We start from the raw sequence: 20,321 nt of genomic DNA, 5'->3' as shown, positions 1-20,321 counted from the left end.
TCATCCCCCCACACCTCCCCTCTAGCAACCCTCAGTTTGTTTCCTACAATTGAGAGTCTCTTATGGTTCGCATCCCTTTCTGTTTTTATCTTATTTTATTTTTTCTTCCCTTACCCTATGTTCATCTGTTTTGTTTACTAAATTCCACGTGTCAGTAAAATCATATAGTACAATGCTTCTTAAGTGCAGGTTGGTGTAAAACTCAGTTGTCTTGACATCTAAACCTCAGTTTCCATCCAGAATGTCCTTCACAAGCCTGTATGATGTGGCACTTCTGCCTGTCCAGCCTAATCACTTAATATCCTAGGCATTCTGAACTGCTTACAGTACCTACTATACTCCATGAACTCTCTTTCTACATCTTTGCATCTGCCATGTTGTTTTTTCTTTTCAATTCTATGCCCTTTCCCCAAACCCTTGTTGTTTTTCCAAATTCATCATGCAAAGATTCAGCTCAGGCATTATCCCTTTTAGAACATTACAAAATCTATATGATGAAATAACAAAAACAAGTTCTAGCAATATTGTCTAAACTTTCATTTTATAAATAATAGCCCAAATAAGTTGTGTGCTCAAAGTGAGCCAGTAACCTAGTCACATAACCCAGGAATTTTTTGACCGTTCCTCACTAGTTTCCAGCTCTGATAAAATTAGCGATCAATAAAAATTAACTATTTTATATCCAGTTACTTATTACAAATGTCTTAGCGTTATTTGTTCCTAAAATTAATTATAGAAAACAGATTAGATTGTTTTCCAATTAAAGTACTAGACATATTTTAATTTTATGGCTTATTAGATATTTCTTGCAACATCTTTAAAGGGTGATTTATATCTATCTTATTATTTATACAGAAGCAAATCAAAGATATTGAAGGAATATATTTAATAATCCAGGGCAAACCTGAATAAGTGCAAGGAATGTTTTATAGTTAATTAGGGCCTAATTTACCTATCATAAAACAAGTATAGCTCTGTTTTCTGAGCAGATCAGAAGCATTTTTTACTGAATAGGGTTTTGTAATGGGGGATTTCAGAATGCAATGGATCTTAGAGAATATTTTCCAAGATAATAAAAGTTCCAGTTTTGAGTTCCAGATAGATAAGTGTGTTTGTCCCAATTATACCTTCACCTGATCCTTCTTTAACTCTTAAGTGGTTGGAATTTGATCTTCAAAAGGTTATAGCTAGTACTTTGATTAAAATATGACCTTTAAGTTTTAATGCTTATTTTATGCTTTATTTATTTATTTAATGCTGCATTTTATTAGGTAAGTATAGTTAAATACATTAAAATTCTCACTTTTAAACGAATAATAGCTAGGTAGCAGGCACAAGATTTTAGCCAAATAATAGGCTATTCTTTGGTGACTTTATATACCTGAGCTCCACTAAACCTTATATAAATGAATTCAATTCTTTTTGATCAAAGTCTCAAATCTTAATTTTCTAGGTAATAAGTTCAGTTTTTTTGGTTAAACCCTTATGTAACTATTCAATCAATTGTGGATATTCTGAAATAGTCTTCTCTCTCTCTCTCTTTTTTTCCTTTTCATTGGGGTGATTCAAGTTTGATGATTGGGGGTTAGGATAACTTATGTATTGCCCTGGCATAATGGCAAAATTATTTTCTACCACTGTTTTCCATCTGTATGAACCTTTATCAAGAGTAACTCATTCTGCTTGGTCTCTATCATTGCATGCTGGCCTGTACTACTAATGTCCATGATCTTTCCATGACCTCTGGTATCCATGTCTATGCTTCATTGTACATCCACGTATCTTTGGTTCTGCTCACTTGTTCTCAGCCAATACCATACTCTATAAGTTGACCTAGGGGACTTTCATAAAAATTCCAGGTAACAATGAAATGTAAGAGCCTTCCAAATCTGACCCAAAGCCCATTCCTTTTGGTTCTACCCTATCCATTGTTAAAATAACTACTCTATCAGAGTCTGATTTCTCTACACTACAGACTGGGAAGAGAGATGCAAATCCCATCTTTATCAAAGCCCACTAAATGTCTTCTCACAACCACCCTTTGCAATCTGCCCTTGAGAAATTGTTAGGTCCTTTCTATGGGACCAAAGAAACATGTAAAACTCTAGTCATATCTCTTCCAAAACTATTTCTCCATCTTCTAGGTTCTACTGTTTTCTCCATTTACTGCAGCAAGAAAATGTGTTCTTATATAATTCACACATTTTTATTTCTGATGTAATTTAAGTTGTAATCTTTCTGTTCTGAGATTGCTAGTCTTTTAACATCATGAAGCTCCAAATCCTGTTGTCTATAAAAATTCTAGTATTTGCAATGGAGATTCTCAACTATCCCAAGTCAGTTCATGCTTAAAAAAAATATTCAGAGATTCAATTGACTTCTTTGTTTTAGTCTGTGTCAACTCTTCCCAGAAGTAGTGAATGCCACTGATTGACTGGGAAAATGGCCTCAGGACCATGAGAAAACTTTAGTCTCTGTAAGAAAAAAAGAAAAGAAGAAAAAGAAGGAGGAGGAGGGTGGGGGAGAAAAAGAAAGAGAGGGAGGAGGTGGAGGAGGAAGAAGTGGAGGAGGAGGAGAAGAAAGACCTCAGTTATTCTCTAAAATATTACTAAATTAAGTGAAATCTTAGCATCATTTGCAAATTGAGTATTCTCTTGGCAAGTAAAGTACATATTTTTCTGGGTGGAGATAGAATCGGACCAAGTATCTCAATTATTATCAGAAATAATAAAATACATTATTGACAAAAATAATGATACCTACCTCTATTGCCAAACAGTTTTTAGATCTTGTGTTCACACCAAATAAGACAGAACATTTATAAGGCTACTTCTGTGAGATCCAGCTAAACTGTCCAGCAGAATTAGTGGGTAAATTTCTTAACATTTCAAGGATATATTCTGATCTACAATTTATCCAAATCTAGGTAATAATATGCCTGACAATGTATGCAAGTATTCTATTCTTAAAACTTAAATTCTGTTCTATTCTTAAAATATGACAACAAATTTTATTACAGTCAAATGGTATAATATGAAACTTTCAAAAACGTACTTATTTTGAGTGATATAAATAAAACTGAATTCTAGTGCAGTAAATGAATCCAATAAGTTCCCCAATACAATGATTGGATTTAAAATAAAACACAGTACTTTAACAGTATAAGTTTCATCTTATGCTTCTGTATTACACCCACATTTTAAGATTTAAGTGTGAGATCAGCATGACCAATGCTCTGGTGATGTGGCTTTTAATTTTTAAGCAGAGTGTACAATGTTATTGAACACACTTTTCATTTGTAGCATACCACCAATTTATCACTAATTGCACATATCCTTTTACAAAAGAAGAAATTGAAAATTGATCTTATATGACTGTATTTTCCCATGGAGTGACAATTTTACTGCAGATATCAAGTTTCCCTCATAGACTTTGATATATATCTTAATATTATGTGGCCATCAGTTATGTTGTCTGTCTTGGTGATAAGCAATCTGAATTGGAAATGAGCCAGCTTTCTTATCATTATTAAGAGATTCCTTAATTAGCCTGCAGCTGTGGTCAATACTGGCATTCACATTTCTTAAAGAAATTGTTAAAATTGTATTCTCACAGTTTTACTTTAAAATACTTAACAGAATCAAGACGAGTTCTATAACCCATCTACCTTCCTAAAGTAAAAATGTAAAAACAATTATGGGCTAATGTCTTACTGTTTAAATTCATTTCCTTCATCTCTCGACAATGATTGCCTTCCTTACTAAGTAGTTCTATTACAGTTACCACTCATTCTAAAGCTGTGCTTTTGTTCCTGTGAATTGTTTTATTCTCATTATAAGAGAGAAGCATGGCCATTTATAAGAGGTTTCATTATATTATTTTCAGAATGTTGGAAGTGTGAGTGGCATCGTTTGTTCTTTTCCGTCTGTGACACATATGCCATCACTTGTTCATGCCTGGAATGTGTTTTCTAGTGTATGACTTTACTAGAGTATGTGCTAAGCTTTAAAATAATATCCTAAACAAATAACTACATAAAACTCCCAGTTGTGATTTTAATGAGCTTTATTCTTTGAGAATTTATTTCTTTCCACTAAACCAAAGAAAAAGCAAATTAAAATATTGTGTCTCTACAGAGCATAAGGCACTACACTAATTGCTAGAGGAAACACAAAGATGAACACCACTCAGTTTTTGCCCTCAGAAGAGTTCACATTCATTCCAATGAGAAGGACTAACCCAGTACAAAACAAGTAGTCAGAAGCCTGACTTTTTTAAGTCAAGTAAGATAAGTGACTTAACAGGTCTATTTAAGGAACTTTAGTAGAACTGAGGAGAATCAGGAAGGGCTTTGTAAAAAAGGTGTCCTGTGAGATGGATTAAGAATGTAGATGTGCCAGAGAATGCTAGCTGCTTATCTAAGCCAATGTTCTTGTCCTTCTGGTCATGCATCTAGATCACAATTCCAGCCTCCCTTACAATTTGGTTAAATGACTGAGTTCTAGCTAATTGAATGGGAACAGCAGAAGTATCATTTCCTCACCTTGCCTATTAGAACGTTGATTCCTTAATGTTCTTTCGTCTTCTGCTTAATTGGAATGAAGATCCCCCTCAGCGTGACTTGGAAGACATCTTTGGAGAAACCTCCATCCTCTTAAATGACTCTGTGAAAGAAGCCAACATCACCAACAGCTTGCTTATTGAATACTGTCACAGAAGCAAGCAAGCAATTTGTGCTTGAACTATGATACATTTTGGGCTTTCTTTATGACAGCAGCTAACTTATCATAATTACTACAGATTAGTAAGATTCTAGTAAGTGGTGTTAGACCTGGGGGTAGGCAGCAATAATCTGGTAGAGGAAAGAACATGCCTGAAGGAAGAAAACTAAACAAATGTGATTTTTAATTATAGTGACCCAGCAGTCTAATTGGACTGTAGTATAAGTCCAAAATAAGAAAATTAAATTGAAAGAGGGATTAAGCCAAGTGAGAAGAATACTCAGATATACCAAATACAAATTTTTCCCCATTCAAATTCCCACTTATCGGCTGTGGTCATAAATGTATGTTTCCATTTTACCTTTGTCTCTGGAGTACTTGTAATCAAGTACGGATGTCTTATTTATAGCCTTGTAGCCTTGACTAATTTTTAAAATTTTCCTTTTGTGTTGCTGTATCCACTCCATTCTTTTCCATTTTGACTTGAAGTGCTGAGTTCAACCAATATGATCTAGAGAAATACTTACACATAATGACTGCATGAATATCCAGAAGGCTCTCAGGGTAGAACAAGAAGGTGATAAAAGGAACAGAGCCAAATTAATTCTTATTCTAATTATCTTCCTCAATTTTGTTTTCTCATTCTCGCTCAGAAGTGAGAGTTAAGCTGGATATATAAGCTTTTTTTCCCCCCTTCTGGTGTCTAGTGGAATTTTATTTTCCCAAAAGTATATTTGGAAGAACATAGAGGTTTCAATAGTATTTGCATGAAATGCTTTTAAGTGATGCCAATTGGAAATTGTTACTTTTAGTTTCTCTTTAGCACATTATAAGTATAAATAGTAAAAACACTAATTGAAACTAATATGTCAAGGTTTTGAGATAAATACTTGAATACATTAATTCATTTAACTTTTATTACAATCTTATGAGGTAAATACTATTATTTTCCCCTAGTTTACTGATAACGAAGTGGAAGCATTGAGGGAAACTCAACTTATTCTAAGGTTCAGAGCTGACAAACAATAGTCAGGAACTAAATTCAGGACGATCTAACATAGAAAACCCCAGCTCAGCTCAAAATACAACTCTGGTGGAACCAGAGACATGCACAGCAATCGATTTTCTCCTGTAGCACATATGGTAAAACTGCCTTCCCCATGTTAGTTCTGTTGGGGTCAAGTGATGCTTCTGGGAAGAAATCAGGAAAGTCACAAAATGTCATGCAGATTTTCTTTACTCCCTGCCCTCCTGACCGGCTGAACAAAGAGGGAGGACTTGGTCCAGGACTCAGAGGAAGCAATAAAAAGTGGTGGTAACATGGTGTAAGGAACCATGATTCCTCAAGCCCATATGCCAAACACCTGATTGGTCTGTGAGGAGAGCTGGAAGTAAAATTTTCTTGTATTAAGCACTGATAATTCTGGGTTGTTTGCTATAATAGCTAGCACTAATTGTTTGAACAGTATGCATTGTTTATATTAAATAAGAATAATTTAAAATTTGAATTCTTTAACCTTCAGCATGTTACATCTACTTTTCTGATGTTTTTCCCTCTTGGGTCATTTTTTTCAGTTATTTCCTTGTTCATATCTTTCATTTAGCATTTTTTTTTTCTCCTGAAAATATCCCTTGGGATATAAAATCATTAGGTTCTATAGCATGTGTGCTTCGATTGATTTGTTCATTAGCCACTGTTCTGTTGGAATTATGCAGAACTTTCATGCCCCAATCACTTTTTTGTTAACTGATGAGTTAAAGTCCAGTTCCAAAATCTGATTCTATAAATTGTAGTATATGTGATTATAGTTTGATGTTAAAACCCTTGTGATAATTTCTAGAAATTTGCAAACTCCATAATTATCAGAAGAATTTGGGTCTTAAAATATGTTTCTGCCTTTTCTTGTGCTTATCTTTCTTTTAGTTGTTTTTAATGGTATAGTGAAGACAGTAGTGAAATAGTGAAACCAGAACTGCTTGACAGAGAAAAATAAGAGATAAAACAGACCTCATGTGCACTCTTTCATGAGCATACATACATTCAAGTGATTTTTCTGTTCAGGTATTCATTTGGAGGAGTGATTATAAAAACAAACAGACAAATAAAGCAAGAAAGAAACCTACAAGAACTCTAGGCCGCATGCCCCTAATTTCCATTTGCCTTAACTTTCCGCATAGGAATATGATAACTCACATAAAGCTGAATTTGAATCCTCTTAGCGTACAGATACATTACAAATTTAAGGTTGCAAAATGCGGTACTGCTAGCATTCTAATTTTAATTACCCAAGGTACAGGACAATTTAACCTTTCAGAGATAATCCCGCCTACTTTGAATAATAAAAACCTGGAGTTACTGAACACGGAACCTAAAAATCTGAGGCTTAGGTGCAATACAAATAAAGCTGCTATAATAAAGGCATGTACAAAGGATTGTGAAAGCTGAAAGGAAGGCACATTAGAGAATAATCTAGTAGGTTGATAGCAGTTTCCCAGGCAGTAAAAAAAGAATATCTGTCCAGGTCTGAGGTATAAAAAGGAATGGTTGTTAAGAAAATAGACAAAGGGGGGCACCTGGGTGGCTCAGTGGGTTAAGCCGCTGCCTTCGGCTCAGGTCATGATCTCAGGGTTCTGAGATCGAGCCCCGCATCGGGCTCTCTGCTCAGCAGGGAGCCTGCTTCCTCCTCTCTCTCTGCCTGCCTCTTTGCCTCTTGTGATCTCTCTCTGTCAAATAAATAAATAAAATCTTAAAAAAAAAAAAAAGAAAATAGACAAAGGACTATAGTCAAAGTTAGGTCCCATGTGAAGTATCAGAAAATGAGGCTACAAACTAATAGAGGTAAATTGTAGGACTTTGCAGTAGAAGCTATCAGTTCCCTGCTGACTTCTTTTCCTTGGACTGAGGGCACACTCATTCTGCAGCTATTGTTAACATGGGCCACCAACAACTCATTGTTGCATTCTTCTCAGGAGAGCTGCGCATGGTCTACAAGAATCATTCTGCCCACAAATGCTTGGAAGGTTACACTTTCCCTCCTGAGGGGTGATCCATCGCCAATGACTGCTATGGAGTAGAAAAAAAAGCCTGGTCTCCTTATCTTGTGGGGACAATTCTGTGGTGACATAGCTGATCTAGTGAGTAGTACTATTCAGGGTTTGGCAGAGGACTGACTGATCATTTTAAGTGATACCGAGTAAGTAGTTTTATGTATGCATTAGACTTACACAATTATTAGTAATGGGGAAGAAGTCTATGGAAAACTGTTACCACTGCATCTGTTGGTAAATCCGAAGTTGCCAAAAGTCAGCAGATGGACAGTAAGAAAGAAAAGGCAGACGTAAAGTGGGAGAGAACAAGAACACACTGCAACACATGAAGGCAGACCAGAATCAATGAGCACAAAAGGAAAGCCTTATCTGTCTCCCACTACCTCCAACCTCGATGGTATAGCTGACCAGTAGATGAAGCTGGAGACCTACATCAACAGCTGTGCCTTCTTCAGCTCCAGGACTCAGAGAAACTGAGACAAAATGTGAATTGGAATGGTTCTGGACCCAGTTGCTATCTCTGGCCAAGCATGAGAACCAGCAGATCGGGAACCATGAGAGCAGTCTGCAACAGCACCTGGTGCCCTCCAAAGTAGAAGAGGTGTTGCTTCACTTCTGGAAATTCTTGCAAATTCCATGCATATTTCTCCTGTGGCCAACTTTTAAGCCAAAACCATAGAGGGAAGAGGATTCTAGAAAACGTAATTTCAACCTAACTACATTGATAAGGTACAGAACCATCACAAGTTCCCATAGTCAGCTGAACACACATTTTTATCTAGACTTTATGTAGACTTCGGCTGAGCCCACAGTTATTCCTTGATTCTTCTGTCCATTCAGTTTCCCAATCACAGGCTTCACCTAAAAGTATTGCATCTTCAAACCACTTGCACAAGAATTCTATTTTGGTCTCTACTTCTAGGTAACACAACTTAAAGCAGTCCCCATCATGCTAATGGAGACAGGGAGATGTTGATGGCTATTTTTTTTAATTGGAGGTAAGGCAATTAGAGGTAATTACTGAATCAAGGTGCCGAAGATTTTAAGGTGCATTAAAAGAAAAAAGAAATACTGCTAATTTAAATTATAAAGTAATGCTTCCTGATCACTTAAAATTATTATTTTACATTTTTTGAAAAAACTATTTTTAGAATTAATTAAACATTGATTTCTATCAGTTATCATTTTTCTGCATGCATTAAAAAAGGATTTAATGAAAATAAAATGGTTAACATATTTTCAAAATTCTTCATGTGAAGCATTCAAAATTGAGTCATTTCTCAACTTGGAGTGGTCAATATCTATGATTTTACATACTGAATCTTTGTTTGTGCCCTCAAGAATGTTGGTAATACATTTCTTAAAGAACTGATTAAGGCTAAAAAGCCATTAGTGCTCAAAAACTAAATGTGCAGTCGTGTAAAGTTGGGCTACATTTTTACCTTCTCTTTAAGAATGTTGTTCTACCATTATTCTTAGGTTATTATTTTTTCTAAGTCACTGACATCTGTGCAAGTTATGATACTGGAGCACTTGAGGTTTGGGCAAAGAAGACATTAATAACCTCATTATGACTGCCACGTAGCTAGCAGTGATTGGAAGAAGTATTTTGATTGCAAAGAAGTTAAAATATGAAAATTTGAGTGAATTGAATCAATAAACTATGGTACCTGAAGAGGAATTGAAAATGGACAGATTAGGAATGCCATGTAGCCTATTAGGAAAATAGGCTACATGGCATTTGGGTTAACTTAGACAAAAGATGACAAGACCTGTACTAGAACATTAACTATAAATAAGAGGAGGGATTTGAATTGCATTCAGGATGCAAAACTAGTGTGGATATTAAAGGTAAAAAATCCTAAATGAAGATATGTTTGATTCATGTATATTAAAGGTTCTGGAGGTTATTATACCAAAGACACAGCTTTACAAATGGGAATATATATAAAGACTGAAGCTCATAAACATAAAGTTAGAGAAACTTTTGTGATTTTACAGTTCTTAATGAATTTGTAAATTTATACAGATTTAGTTGATTCTATTGTCAATATTAGGGTGTTAGAGCAACTCCCACACAAATGATTTCCATTTATTAATTAACCACTGATATTGGGCCTCAGCTTCTGGGCAACTCTTATCTACAAATAGTTTAGGGAGCCCTGTTCCAAAACAATTTACTTATGAAATATGATAATAGTATTTTACAATTCAGTGCAAAATTTTTCTTCTATTCAGTTATCATTATGATCTAGATTTATTCACTTCCACTTCATGATTAAATATACAAATTTTACCTTGAAATGTCTCCATTATTTTTTCTTTTTATGCATTTTAGTTATTTAAAGAAAACATCTTATTTGCATTAATAATACCTCCAGATATGTGTATATGTCTAAATTAATAACCAAGCAATACTGCATTGGTTATTTCAATATTTTTATAATAACTAAATTCAACCTTTAAAAATCAAAGACTTCAATTGCCATGATATATACTTCAAACCAGATCATTTGACAAAAACATAATTTTATTGGCAATATTTATTCCCAACACAATTTTTTTTAAGATTTTATTTATTTATTCGACAGAGAGAGATCACAAGTAGGCAGAGAGGCAGGCAGAGAGAGAGAGGAGGAAGCAGGCTCCCCACCAAGGAGAGAGCCCGATGCAGGGCTCGATCCCAGGACCCTGGGATCATGACCTGAGCCGAAGGCAGAGGCTTTAACCCTCTGAGCCACCCAGGCGCCCCCTAACACAATTTTTTAAAAAGATTTTATTTATTTATTTGACAGCGAGAGAGGGAACAGAAGCAGGGGGAGCACAAGCAGGCAAGCTGTGCAATTTTTTAAAAAGATTTTATTTATTTATTTGACAGAGAGAGAGAGCAAGAGAGGGAACAGAAGCAGGGGGAGCACAAGCAGGGAAGCTGTGCAAGGAGCCCGATGCAGGGCTCAATCCTAAGACCCTGGAATCATGACCTGAGCCAAAGGCAAACGCTTAACGACTGAACCACCCAGGTGCCTCAAATATGACTTTTTATTTAAAGAGGGAGAGGGAGAGGCAGAGGGAGAGAGAGAATCTTTTTTTTTAAAGATTTTATTTATTTATTTGACAGAGAGAGATCACAAGTAGGCAGAGAGGAAAGCGGGGGTGGGGGGTGAAGCAGGCTCCCTGCTGAGCAGAAAGCCCGATGTGGGACTCGATCCCAGGACCCTGAGATCATGACCTGAGCTGAAGGCAGAGGCTTAACCCACTGAGCCACCCAGGTGCCCCAAGAGAGAGAATCTTGAGCAGGCTCCATGCCTAGTGTGGAGCCTGACATGGGGTTTATCTCACAACACTGAGATCATGACCTGAGCTGAAATCAAGAGTCAAGACACTTAACCCACTTAGCCACACAGGCACCCCTGTAAGATATGATTCTTTGGAGAAACTGCATGATCAAAATTTAAAACACCAAATTTATTGTTGGTTAATATATTAAGACAGGGTGAAAAATGTAGGTCTCCTATTATCCCCTCATATCATTTATGATTACAACCTGTAGGTGAGGGAAGTAGACACTCACAATCTTGAAGAACTAAGCTGAATAAAGCCTCATGTTTAGAATTTGTCAGTTCTTGGAGATATCATTCAATTGCTTGCAAAGATAAACTGTAACGCATCTGTTAAAAATCAAATGATTTCCATCTGTCGCCACATGCGTGTGTCATGCATATATTTATGTCAGTGTTTTTTTAATTCTCACAATTTCAAACATACAAGAAAGTGGTGTCATAAACCTATATACTTCCAGCTTCGGTATTAGCAACATTTAGTCATTCATAGTTTAATATAACATTTTCTATTATAATTATTATTAACTACCACCACCACCATTTGAAGATCAGCGTTATGTGCTAGTGTATCAGTGAAAGTTCTTAGTTGTAAGCAGTGGAAAAAAACTCACCAATTTAAGTGGGAAAGAAGGTTACTTGATAAAATAAAATATAGAAGGATCAAAAAATTCTTGGTATAAAACATTCAGGGACACTGCCAAAAATTACAGTAGAGCTTCCTTAATCACCACTGAAAATCAACTGTAGCTTCCATCTTTACCATAATCTTGCCAAATAAATTTGACATAGACCTTTATTCTACAAGCCTCTAGCCTCAGTGATGTGATTAGCAACATTTAGCGCACATGCCTCTGCATAGCTTCAGGAGAGACTAGAGAAACTGGTAACTAGCTTCTGTGGTGGGAGGTATTCTAGGAATCACAATGTGGAATATTTCTTAACTATAGAAAACTAGTGCAGATGCTGGAAGATGAAAGAGGAGTACTAAGCATTTCATTCAGGCGTCAGACACTGGGCTACATATTTTACATGCATTCTTAGTCAAATTTGCCTATAAGTCTCTTATCCTCACTTGAGAGAGAAAGTGATTAAAGTTAAATAACTTTCCCAAGGTTATACAGCCACTAAGTAATGAAACTTGGATATCAATAAAGGTCTATCTGTTCCAAAGTCTGTGTTAACAACTACACTGATTTTAAATTAAAAGAGACTATTTCCAAAAGCCATCTGCTGCAATCAAATTCATCATCTTGCAATAAGACAGTGACGGTCAAGGAGAATGTTCAAGTGACTTGTCCAAAGTCTTATCACAAGCAACCCCAAAGCAGACTACCTGAAAGGAGTTTGGTAAATGATAGTGCCCATAATTATGCATGCAGCCTATTGATTCTGGGGAAACTGGTATCCCCAAATTCAGAGTCCATCCTAACTATTAAATTTATTCTAGAATTTATTCAAGATACCAGAACTGTAAGATAGATAAAATGTCTAAAACAAACAACCAACCCAAACTCCCGAGAACAAAATAATAATGGCACTCAGCCAGAGATTGACAGAAAGCAAGACATCCATCTCTTCCCAAGGAAGAACACTTGATTTGTTGCTGCATTTGCTTGAAATCAATCCCAGACATTCAGACTGACAAGAACAAGAACTCCATAAAGAATTAATACAATTTAATGAAGCTTATATACTTGAAATTATGTCAGGGGTTTTCTATACTCCTGCATTCACATACCTATAGATTATATTAATACACCTGTAGAAGGCTAGAGGCATACATAAAAATGGGAAAAAATTATGTGAGATTTGTTGGTCCTAAGAAATTTTCATTATCAAAATTATATGTGCAAAGACTTCTTTTTCCCATTTTCTTGAAGGACCCATGTTTAGATAAGGTAAAATAAAACTAAGAAAAAAATTTTAAATATCTTACAAAATTGTCAGTCATATTGTTATAAACTATACTTATATATTTTTTGCACTTATTGAATTATTTATGATGGAGGGAACAGTCCTAGAAATGGAATTTTGAAGTATAAAGAAATCCATTAAAGCTTCTGGTTCCATTTTGTCCTCTGGGGTTATAGAAAACTACACTGTGACAGTTGTATATGAAAAGAACTATTCTCCCACATATTATTATTTCATTAATATTTTCTAATATAATATATATTAGATGAGTTTTAGATAAGTAATTCTTTGATTTCTATTGAGGTAACATATTTTATATATGTGATATGATATTCACTTGAATTGAGTGTTTATGTCCTTTCCCATTTTTCTGACAGAGTGCTAGTGTGTGTGTGTGTTTTATTCTTGTTTAAGAACATTCTGTTTATCAAGAAAAATATATATTTGCTATATACTGCAACATTTTTCTATTTGTTTATTTGGCTGTTATATGTTTATTTGCCTCTTATATGTCTGTTTATATATTTTAATTTGATGTAAAGATGTTTTTAACACATGGTCAATTCTAATACCTTCTCATTAAAGATCCTGGCAGTAATGTTAAAATTTGGAAAAGTTTTCCCTGTCTCTTATGTAAATATCCATTTTCTTATATTTTCTTCATGATTTTGTAAGTTCATTTCTCATTTAAAATTCTCATTTTTATAGAAAATTCACTTTTATTTCAGCTATATATTTGTATGTGTGTATACTGCATATAATTTGCACTTTCCCAAATTGGCCATTTGTCAATCCATTTATCACATATCATTAGTATCTAAATTTTCCATTTTTCCATCTTCTGTCTACTAAATTGTTAATTATGCATTTTGGGGATACCCTAAATATTACAACAAACATTCTTAACTTTTTACAATCTAATTAGTTCTTACGGATAATTATGTCTTCAGTAATACTAGTATCTGTTTCTAAAAAATTATGAAACTAGGTGGCTTTGAAGAATTTGCCTAACTTTTGGGCATCCAGACTGCTGAATGTATGTTTTGTTTTCATTAGTTCAAGGTTTTTTTAAAAATAGTGTAATAATATCAGTGAACTATAGAACAGAATAAAAGATAGATTGTTTTCTCCATGCAGAAAACATGTACCTGTTAAAATCTGAAAGTCAAAAAGCTATTCCATCCAAAAGTCATTAGATAGTCAATAAAGGTGGGAGCTCATATAGTAGATGGGTATATCAGCAGTGTCTTTACTGGGTAGGAAGTTAAAACTCCAGGGTAAGAAGGGCTTCTATGCTGAAGGAGACAAGAGCTTCCTCAATATGAAATTAATATGAAGTACAGGAGACTGATCAAGTAAAAAATATATTGTCAGAGAAGAGAGATACAAATATGATAAAGGGAATGACTATAACAATTTCTGTGTGGTTGGTTTAGAATTGAAGATTTTCAGTGTGAATTCATGGAACAAAAGGATAGAATGAAGGAAGGGAGGAAGAGAAGAATTAAAGGAGGGAGGGAAAGAGAATGAAAGAAAGAGATAAAGAAAGAGAGAGAAAAAGGAAAAGAAAGAGCTTATATTGTATAGTTTAGTACTGACCCCTGAGAAGATCTGAAAGTAGGGACCTATTAAAAAATAAGATCATCTAACACCTATATCTGCTTCTGAATAACATTCTCTACTAATAGAAACTAGACTTTCTTGGATAAATGGCTGATTATAGGGCTGCCACAGGAAAATGCAAGATAAGCCTGTAAGTAAGGAAGTACTCAGAGAAGGACAGAAATATGTTGATCCAATCACCTATTGTTGTATGACAAACCACTCCAAACTCAATAGTTGGAAACAATTTATTATTATTTCTCATGGTAGTAGCAGCTCAGCTGGGTGGTTATTGCTTGGGATTTTTCAAGTGACTGCAAACAAATGGGAGCTAGTAGTAGAATCATCTGAAGGTCTAACTAGACTGCATGTCCAAGATGGTGCACTCCAATGACTGGTAATTGATGCTGGCTGTTGTTTAGGAGCTCAGCCTGGGTTGAATGCCTACACATGTCTTTTCCATGTGACATACCAAGTGGTTTCTGCATTTTGAGAGGACATAGTCTAAAAGCAAGCATTTCAAGAGAATAAGGCAAAGCTACGAGACTTGTTATGACTTAGCTTGGAAGTAATGTAGTGTCATTTGTGCTGCATTCTGTTAGTCACCAAGGGCAAACTCAAATTCAATGTGGAAGGAAACTACAAAAGTGTGTGAATACTAGGAGGCATCATGGTTCATAGGCAGGCCATCTAGATATCAGAGTCTGCCCTTCAATGACTTACATCTCTCCTATCAGCAAAATACACTAATCCACCCCAATGACCACCCCCACCCTCTCCCCAAATCTCACTTGAGATAGTATCAGGCTCAGGTTTGGTATTTTGGTGCAAATAGTCCTTGAAGGTGGTTCCTTGGGTACATTTCCTAAAATGCAGGAATCCAGCATGACAAACACTAGTTTAGGTAAAATAATGCGTTTAACTGATTGACCTTATAACACCAGAATCACATATTATAATTTGAAAGATAAACCACTACCAAATACCAGAGTTTAATTAGATATATTTAAGAAAAATAAAATGGTGTCATAGCAAAATAAAAACTAGAAATAGAGACTTTAGAAGTAGATTAGGGGTTGGTAAACTTTTCTATAAAAGGCCCAACAATATTTTAGGCTTTGCAGGCTATATACATTGTCACATACTCTTTTTTTTTTCCTTTTCTTTTTATAACCCCCCAAAATGTGGAAACATTTTGAGCCTATGAGCTGCATATAAAGAGGCCAAGAGCCAGATTTGACCTGTAGACCATTGTTTGCCCATCTCTGTGTTAGATCAATAATTAGTAGATACAAGGATTATGAAAGAAATATAACAACTTTGATTATAGGAAATGTGTTTTAAAAATAAATATGCTGTGCTTATGAGCCAATTTCTATCTTAAATATTTCTTGGTAGTATATGAGATCCATATCTCAAATATATAGAGGCTGAACATATATCTGTTATTATAAAATCCTTAAGTCAAATTATAATTTATAGCAATTATAAAATTAGATGCTATAGTTCCTCAGCAAAGTGCTCCTTCAGGTTTTTAGAGAATTGAAAAGGCAAATGTAAGGGTAATACATTCTAATATCAATCCCAACCATAACATTTTCTGTGATGTATTTCTCCAACGTATATAATTTGCTTTCATACTACTCCCTGTTTAGTTACTAAATATTTCACTTGAACTGCCGAGGGCTGTTCATCTACCCGGCAGTCTGCTGATGAAGCAGATGCAAATTGTGCTTGGTCATCATGCTCCTGGACTTTCTAATGGACAAACTCTGAAAGTTATTCATGCAAGGACTGGCATTTTCCTATTTGTTATTGAACCTGGAGTTAACCTACTGCTTCCTCAGTTTTAAAAACTAAACTGTCGGAAGGAAAAGCTTCTCAAAATCGTCTTTCGCAATGGAAATCAATTCTAAGTACAATAACTCATAGGTTTCCACAGAGTTTGACTTCATGTCAGTGTAAAATTCTTTCCTCTGAGAGAAAGGGACAGATGAATGATGAGGAGCACAAAAGACCTTACTTGTTACTATCAGATCAAGAATCAGTGTGTTTCTCTTGAGGCAGAGTAGCATTGTGGTTAAGAGCACAGGCTCCAGAGGCTGAAAACCTGCATTCGAAACTTGTCTCTGCAGTTCTGCTATGTGGGAAAAATGGGGTAAATTATGTCTTCCATGTCCTTATCTGTAAAATAGGAAAACAAAAGTATCTTACACGGGATTCTTGAGAGGATTCCATGTGTTAATAGAGAAAAACCATGTATGAGAGTGCCTGAACTTTCACAGTTTAAAAAGAGGAAAAAAAATTGTAAGCTAAAATGGCATTGGAGGGTTTTCCAGATTGCAGTCATTCATGAATGGCTTTTATGATTTCCACTATTCCTATGTTCCACCTTCTTGAATTTTCCTCTGAACAAATATTATATATATTGTTATTTAACTGATATTTTTCTGTGTATGCTAATAAAACATAGTTTAAATGGAAGCTTAATACCCTATTTCTAAGAGAAAACTGGTATTTTTTACATAGATACAAGGTAGCAAACAAATTTTTTAAAAAAATGGCTATTATTTCCAACTACTAGATAATGTTAACTGCCAAATGCACTGAGCTCTCTCTTTGCTTCCTCACTGATTAAAGGAAACATTCAGTGTTAGAGTGATGTTAAAAACAACTTAGAACCAAACTGAGGTATTCTGCTTGATAACATCAGAAAAAGTGGAAGGAAGTAAGAAAGGGAATAACTTTTTAAACTAAATAATTCATGTTCTTTTAATGTTTTTCTATGTGCCACTTAAAATTATATCTCCAGCACTTCAGAAAACATTACTATGCAGGAAGCTCTAAAGATAATTTAAAAAGACCCTTAGAATTTCATTGGATCCTGGTATGAGGATAGAGTTCAGATAAATACTATTTCAACTTAATAATCTAGAAAAAGGAACAGTGTATGCAAATGCACCCAATCAGGTATGTTGCATTGTCATTAAATCATTGGGTTTGTGAGGGGGTAAGATAGCTGGAGAGCTCTGTCAGTCATACTGCACAGGGCTTTGAATTCCAGGCTAAGTAAGGCAGACTACAAGCAGTAAACACCATGGAAAGATTCTGAGGTCGGGGTAATAAGCACAGTTTATAAGGCTCAATTCAACACAGCATAGAACATGAACTCAAGAAGGTAAGACCAGGATGCAGGAACACCAGTGCCTTGGTAGTTACTGTAGCAATAAAAAGGAATCTACACACATTTGTCATAAAAGGAAAAGTTGAGAGGCACCTGGGTGGCTCAGTCGGTTAAGTGTCTGCCTTCAGCTCAGGTCATGATCCCAGAGTCCTGGGATGGAGTCCTGAATCGGGCTTCCTGCTCAGTGGGGAGCCTGATTCTCTCTCTCTGTCTGCATACTGCTCCCCCTCCTTGTGCTCTCTCTCACTCTGTCAAATAAATACATAAAACCTTAAAATAGAAAAAAAAAAAGAGAGAGAGAGAGAGAAAGAGGGAGAGAGAGAGAATAAGTTGAGGAGAAAAAGTAAGGAAGAGAAGAAAATGATATGTACCAAGTTTCAGGGTTAGATGACAAGGAAACTGCTGGCACCATGACAATAAAGGAAAATTCAAAGAGAACAAGGCTAAAGGGAAACATTATTTTTAGTCTTAACAACATTAGATTTGAGAGGATGATGTGGTATTCAAGTGCATATCTTCAGTGACAGATTTTACATATACATGTTAACACAAATAGAGATATTAGCCTAGAAAACACAGTAAAGGATAAACAGTATAGAAAAAGAAGAAGAGAGAGCGCTTAAGGTGTGGGGTGGGAATACTGAACAGTGTTAATGTTGGAGGCGGCCTGACCAGCAGAGTGGTGGAAGGACAGAGACGTTAGCATCTTGTGCAGTGTCTTGAGACCAAAAAAGGGAAAAAGAAGCTCAAAAGAAGATCGGATTCTCTAGTGTTTAGCACTACATAGAGGCAAGCAGATTAAGAAAATTTAAAACATGGATCTGACAAATAAGAAGTCATTAATGTCCTTAGAAGACATAGCAATGAAGGCAGATAAAGATTAAAATAGGTAATAAATGAGAGAAAAGAGAGGCAAAATGTATAAACTATCAAACATGACCAATTACTTGCATATCAAAGTTTTAGCTGCCAAACTGAAGTTCAGGTCCCCAGTAGGCAAATATCAAAAATAATTATACACATTTTCATCAACTAATCTGATACCTTGCAGATGGGAAGTCGTCAACATTTCATCATGAATTGATTGATTGATTAATTCATTCATTTAACTGATATATATTGAGTATTTACATATGCCTCTCACTCTGTTAGGTATAGAGTTACAACAGTTTGGTGGGACACAGACCTGCCCCTCCACCAGGGTCTCCCAGAGTGTTAGAGGAGACAGCATTATAACCAATTAATTGACCAATTAATTACAATGTATGAGGGTCCCCAACAAGGTTATATCATCTTTACAGTGAAAGACCCCAACTCTGTGTCTAGAAAGCTAAGTGAAAGCTTCCTGGATAACATCTCTTATTAAAGGTATCAGAAAAACTAGTAGTAATTGAAGAATCGTCAAGAAAAAAATTGAATTTTTAAAAAGTCACGTTTTCTTCAGGGAAACCCTTTCCTCCAAGACTTTCAGAACTGTCTCTGTATTCTACTTTCCTTCTTGACTGTCCTTCCCCAAAGACAAAAATTTTCAACATCAGGGGCTTCTATGTGGTACAGTTGGTTAAGTGTCTGATTCTTGGTTTCAGCTCAGGTCCTGATCTCAGGTTCATGAGATCGAGCCTCCAAGTCAGGCTCTGTGCTCAGCATAGAGTCTGCTTGAGTTTCTCTCTTGACTCCCCCTCTGAGCTTTCTTGTTCTATCTCTCAAACAAATAGAAAGTTTCCAACATCATCAAAACCAAAGATCCAATACTTAAATCATATTCAGTGACCCCGTCACAACTTATAATCTCACACAGGCTGTGCTCTTCCTTTTAAAAGTAATGTACCTGGGGTGCCTGGGTGGCTCAGTGGGTTAAAAGCCTCTGCTTTCGGCTCAGGTGATGATCCCAGGGTCCTGGAATCGAGCCCCGCATCGGGCTCTCTGCTCAGCAGGGAGCCTGCTTCCTCCTCTCTCTCTCTGCCTGCCTCTCTGCCTACTTGTGATCTCTGTCTGTCAAATAAATAAAATAAAAAATCTTTAAAAGTAATGTACCTACTTGTTGAATAGTAAAGATAAGTCTATGTGAGTTCATGGGGCAGACAGTTGTTTTTTAAAACTAAGTCAACAGATGACAATAGGTTGCTGAAATGACAATGTAGTTTGTGATCCATTCATACAGGGACTAATTTGAAAGCAGAGAAGTAGATTTGTATTGGAAATTGATAAAATTGTATGCAGGGATGAAATATCAAATACTTTGCTCTTGATGATAGTTTCGATTGCAGTTGCAAAGACACATAAATTCTCCATGGTACTGCATAGCCACATGAGGGACTTTCTCCCTAAGCCTTTAAATTCTGCCATGTGGATGAAATGATTTGGAAATCCCTCACCTTCCTCACATTTTCCTTTAGCATCAAAATACTCTGGGCTTGGTTTATTCGTCTGCTATAATTAAGGAAATTAAAAGAAGCAGACTTGAACTCCCATTCAAAAAACTCGATTTGGATTATTATTGTGAAATATATC

The sequence above is a fragment of the Enhydra lutris genome, unplaced genomic scaffold, assembly GCF_002288905.1.
Source record: "Enhydra lutris kenyoni isolate GAN:26980312 unplaced genomic scaffold, ASM228890v2 scaffoldscaffold2, whole genome shotgun sequence".
Taxonomy (NCBI): Eukaryota; Metazoa; Chordata; class Mammalia; order Carnivora; family Mustelidae; genus Enhydra; species Enhydra lutris.
This window is presented reverse-complemented; position numbering follows the sequence as displayed.